Source organism: Cyprinodon variegatus, unplaced genomic scaffold, assembly GCF_000732505.1.
Source record: "Cyprinodon variegatus isolate N-32 unplaced genomic scaffold, C_variegatus-1.0 Scaffold945, whole genome shotgun sequence".
Lineage (NCBI taxonomy): Eukaryota > Metazoa > Chordata > Actinopteri > Cyprinodontiformes > Cyprinodontidae > Cyprinodon > Cyprinodon variegatus.
The window spans coordinates 208,077-214,182 of NW_015151398.1; positions in this window are offsets into that span (position 1 = coordinate 208,077).

The window sequence follows — 6,106 nt, forward strand, 5'->3', positions numbered from 1 at the left end:
GCTGTGCGGCAACCATGCGGCGTGTTGGCAACCAGAACAGCAGAACAATCCTCTACCTCTGGACTCAGATTGAACTATAAGATCAGGTTAATGACTCATTTGTTTATGATCATGGTCCTGCGAAAAGACGTGGTCACTACCCTGCTGTCTCCACCCGCAAAGGTTCCTGCCTTAGACGCCTATGTCACTCATTCAACCTAATTGTCCACTTTGAATACTGGATCTTTCTGTTCTGAGTTCTGACAATTAGTCTGTGGTTGTAATAATTATTGGTTTACTGAAACAGATCCCTTTCAGAGATTTCAGTGTATTTCAGTCCAAACATCAATTTACTGTGTCCTGTGATGGCTCAGATATGATGAATGTAACAACCAATACTGATCTTCCCTACAGCTTCAAAATGCATATGGAGGCTTTTCATTACAATAGGTCCTTTCACCAAAAAGATGAGTGGTTTAAACTTTCACAGAAGATGTAGGAATAAGTGAATTATAAAACTGCATTGCTCTGGCTGAGATATATTGTTGAATATCTTCAAAAACATATGGGGTTCAGGATTTAGAAACTACGGACACATAAATAACTTGAAGTGGATTCTTACAAAAAACTTTTGAATCAAAAAATCGCTGCAGCATTTGAAACCTCTTGCAAATGTTGAATAAACTCGTTTATGTTTTGTAACCATTTTTTGTATGGTCTAAAAAGACCAGCATAAATAGTTACAAAAAAACATGCATGATTCAGTAAAACTGCTGAAGTCCTGGGACAGAATTTAAAACTGAATTGACGCTATATTAATAGACTTCGTTGAATTAAAACTGAACAGAGGAACCTTTGCCGATGGAGATCAATGGTTTAATGAAAGAGGATGTGAAAATAAAATTAAAATTTACAAATCTGCTGTTTATAATTGTTCTGTAACGATGGCTTACACTGCTACAATTCTGGGATTTCTTTTTTAAAAGTGGAGGGATAAGAGGATAATGCATCTGTAACTCACTAGTAGCATCATACCTACATGTTCAGAACATGTGGGTAAGGACATATATATATATAAGTATTAAAGGAGCGGTTATAAGCAGAAAAAAATGATCAAACAGCATCCTTCATCTCATGGTTTAAACAATAATGTGGGAATGAAAATCAAATGGGTATAGAGATAAGTTAGGATTAGTTTATGGTTTCAAAATGCATGTTTCATATTCTGGCATTTAAGAGAGCAAAAAATAACCATACCTGAGGATGTTTGAAGAACCTCTGGGTGAATGCTTGTTAAAAAAAAAGTAGCTAGCTTTATTTTTTTAAATTTATTTTTCTTGATTTTCTAGGCTGTGAAAACCAGAATATTATTCAGATGTTGATCCCCAAAAAATATAAACTGCTGAATAAGTACAATGGAAAAAATGTGTCTCCTCACAGCTATTATGCCGTTTTATACATACAGAAAAAGGCGGAGATTACAAACCAACCTCAGTCACAGACAAACTTCTTTTTTTCTTTTTTATATACTGTAGAATGAAGCTTCCTTTTTCTTGCAAACCTTTGCCCATTTCATGGTTCTCTATGCAATGTGCAAAAATAACAGCCAAAAGTTTCCATCTAAACAGACAAACTCTGTCCATTAGATTTTCTTTTTTAGGCCTCCTTGACTAAAATTACAGTGTTGCCAGTAATAGAAAAGTTTGACAAACAAAAAACATAATGAAAGAAATGGTGGCTACAACTTGCACTAAGGAAAGAAAATAGGTTAGGATACCCAAATATGCTTAATCATCTGTTAAACATTTGAATGAAAAAAAAATGGTTTTGGATCAATTTAATATCCCAAAAGACTGTGGATCAACTGAACACACAAAACAACTAAAATATGGATAACACACATTGGTAAAAAATATATCAATGATCAGAGAGGATTAGGACATAACACAGCACAAACCTAGACATTGATTGATTGACTTTATTGATCGCAGAGTGGAGAAGTGTACTTGTTAAATCAGCTCAAATAGTCAAAGAAGAAGAATGTGTCAAAGGAAGAAAAAGGAATCCCGTCCTGTCCAGAGGCTTTCCTGTTTAAATGCTATATACTAGAGCACAGACTCAAAAGTAGGGACACCTGCAGATTTAAAACTGAAACACATTTACTTGGATATGCAACATGCAATAAAACATGTCTCCAAGTTTACAAAAAAATCTTTTGAAAATCCTCTTAAGAGTTTAAAATATCTTATCCCAAAACACACTTAGTTTAGTACCAGACCATAAGTTATAAGTATGGTGTGCAGCCATTTTACCAGTTCTGTTTGGAGTCCTGAAAAACGGGATTATAAGCTTCCATTTGATCGCAATCGTCACTAGGCTGAGGCTCACACTAGAATGTGAGACATCACCCATGGCTATCTACAGAATTTAAAATCCTCCTTCTCATATATAAAGCCCTACTGTGAATAAACAAGCCCCATCTTATATCAGAGATCTGATTGCTCCTTATATTCCCTAACAGAGCACTTCACGCTCAGCCTGTAGGTTTACTTGTGGTCTGTATAATTGGAGTCCCCAGTGAAACCAACTACCAGTTCTAGTAGTATGCTTCATTCTACCTCTATCCTCCCATTCTGCTGTGTTTGTACTGTAGCACTTATAACTTTACACTCTCTCTGATTTTTCTTGTCAGAGTAGCTTCATCTGGTCCCTTCCTGTTGTGCTTTGACTCCATCTTGGAATTAAATATCAGCTGTGCTGGTGCCATCATTATCTCTGTATATAGATGTTGGAGCTTGGCCTGTTTTTCAGTGAAATCCTGTTTCTTTAACTGTGACTAATTGTATGTGCTCTCTCCCATTCTCTGACATTGGAACTGGCTTGGAAATTGTGTGCCTAGCTGTATCTTACCTAGACAGGGCAACCTGTGTAGCTAGTTAACAGTTATCTTTTGTATATCAGATTTTTTTGTGTGTGTCTGCTTCTATCTCCTTGAATCCCAGTTGAACTCGGCAGAAGGCCGCTCACACTGAGCCTGGTTCTGCTGGAGATTTCCTGCTGCTAAAAGGGAGTTTTTCCTCACTACTGTTGCTGCATGCCTGTTTGCAATGAGGAATTGCTGAAGAGCCAATGACCAAATGCAATCACAAATCGTTGCAACAAGCTCATCCAGTGAAAGCATGTCTTGCAAGTCGATGACTAAGTGCAATCAACTAGTTTTCCTTGATGTTAACTTTTCATTAATGTGAATTTCTTGTTTTTGTAAAGTGTCTTTTGATGATGCCTGTTGTAAATTGCCGCTATATAAATAAACTGAATATATATATATACATGAAACTGAATATATATATATATATAAACCAAATAAGTAGGGCTGAATGTTTTATTGATAGAGGATGATATTTAATGCCTTTGATGAGGTATTTCTTTATCTTTTGTGATGTTCACATCCACCAATTTGCCATATTTGGTAAAGTCATCTACTAGATGAAGATCATTTCCATAAGATGTCGTTTAGAGGATTCAGGAAGTAACCTTAAACTACAATGCCTGTGTTTCCAGTTCCTCTAAAGCAGTAAACAGGAGCATTCCTAAAAAGTAATTTAAAAATATATTTTTGTTCATTTACATCACATAAAATATTGTTGAAGCAGTCAAACAATGTAACATCCTGTTACCTCCTGGGATGCATGCAAGATTGTGGTGGAATGAACGTTTTCTCAAAGTGTAGTTAAAAATCTTTGTAAATACATTGTCAAACATTGTATAAATGTAGGTAAATAAATATAATTTCCAGCAGTTTAGCTTCTGGCCTATCTGTTACGCTAAACAGCGGCAGAAAATAAATGAGTACAGTGAGTTTGAACTCTTTGGTTTCCACAGATAGAGATCGGTGTGATAGACGGTCGAAATCAGCATGAAATGACAGATAAACAAATGACTAAGAATGACAGAAGCCTTGGCTTCCCCCTTTTGGGTTATTTACTTTGTTTTTAGTGGAAGGCCTACATATATCGCTATATAAACCATTAAAAGCAACATCATCAATAAACTAGTTGCTACATAACAGCTTGGCTCAATTAAAAATCAAAGAATAGTAAACTGTACCGCCATGTTTACATTTGAAGTAAAGATAAAGATCTAACCAATGGTATGATTGTTTTTTACAGGAGAAATAAGTAACAAATGTACTGTAAAAAGAACCAAAATCATTATCAATACTCACTAGGGTTGGAAGAAACTTTCCCAACAAAAAAAAAAATGTTTCTTCTCCATCATTAGCGACTTAAGTTTTTTATCTTTCAAACTTAGAGGTATGCTGCAGAACTAATCCAATGGAGTGTTTAGCCTGCATTGATATGTATTACAAGTAGACATGGCTCATGGACTTTTATCACCCATTATTGCTGTTGACTCATGGGATCATCATCTAGGGAAGGTGTCATGCTCCACGGCAGTGTAATCATATTTAGAAAGATGAATGAAATATCAGGGCATTTAATTAACAATAGCTCACTGGACACTAAACGTCATTGAACATCGAATGGCACAGAGAAAAGGTATTGAACATGTGAAGAAACAGAGGTGCAAAAAGGCCTGGAAAGCCAAGACACCAGCCAAAATCTCTCAGTAATTAGAAAGCAATCCTGCTAATTGTCTGTTCAGTCTTAAATGATGGCCTATAAGGTGTCTCTGGCATCACACAAGAAACATCTAATGATGGGTTAAACTTAAGAGCTTTCTCAAGATCTTCACAGCCTTATTTTTGCAAATCATAATGATGACATTGGTCACTGAAGGATTTATAAACGTTTCAGTGAGCACTATTGGAGCCATATTATAGAAGTGGAAAAAACATTATTTCACAATAGACCGACCATGTCCGGGCATTTTTTACAAGAATTCTGACAGAGGAGTCCAAATAATTATCAGAAGTGTTGTGCAAGAGTTTGCCAAACACAAGTTGTGGAGAGCTTCAGAATAATCAGAATTTAGCAGGTACAATTGTTTCAAAGAAAACAATAAGTAATGCACTCAACCGCCATGGCCTGTATGCACGCTCACCATGCAAGACTGTATTGCAGAAGAAAATTTTATAGGTTACATCACAACATTTAGACAAGCCTGTTAAATACTGGGAGAATATAATATGATCAGATGAGACCAAAATGTAACTCTTTGGGAGCTATAATACATATCGTGTGTGAAGGTCAAAGGGCACTGCACATCACCCCAAAAACATCATACTGTACCAACAGTGAAGATTGGAGGTGGGAACATCATGGTGTGGGGCATATGGTACTGGCAAACTTGAAACGATTGAAGGAAGCATCAATGGAAAAAAGTACAGAGACATCCATCCATCCATTTTCTGTGACGCTTTATCCCAGCTGGGGTCCCAAGGGGTGCTGTTGACTATTTCCAGCTGTCTAAGGGCAAGAGGCGTGGTACGCTCTGGATAGCCATTCCATCGCAGTGTACACATTCTAGATTAAAAGTCTGCTGCCATCTACCAGAGCGATGAAGACGAAACATGGGTGGACATTTCAGCAAGACAAAGACCCCAGACACACAAAAAAGGAAAATCAACTGGTTTTAGAGAGAGAACATAAATCTGCTATAATGGCCCAATCAACCACCTGAATTGAATCCAATAGAAAATCTATGGAAAGAGGTAAAGATCAGAGTTCATAGAAGAGGCTCACAAAACCTTCAGGATATTGAAGGCTCTTTGTGTGGAAGAATGGGCCAAAATCACACTTGAGCAAAGCATCTTGAAGCTCTCATTGCCAACAAAGGCTTTTGTACAAAGTATATAAATTCTACTGAGTCTGTTCATTACTTTTTCCCCGGACCTTGATGATATATAGCTTAATTTCTGGACATCTATGGTTTGATTTCTTTCTATGTGTGGACTGTATGGATTGTTACAAACATGTGGTGAAAATGTCATGTCAATAGCACCCCTACAAATATTTGTATTTACTGAGAAAAATGGTGGCCTGTTTAATACTTGTTTTACCCACTGTATCAGTGGCGGCTGGTGAAAAATATTTTTGGTGGGGCTGATATAGCCTAGTGTATGTCTCCAACTAATCCGGAATAAGAATTCAAATAAACAATTGGA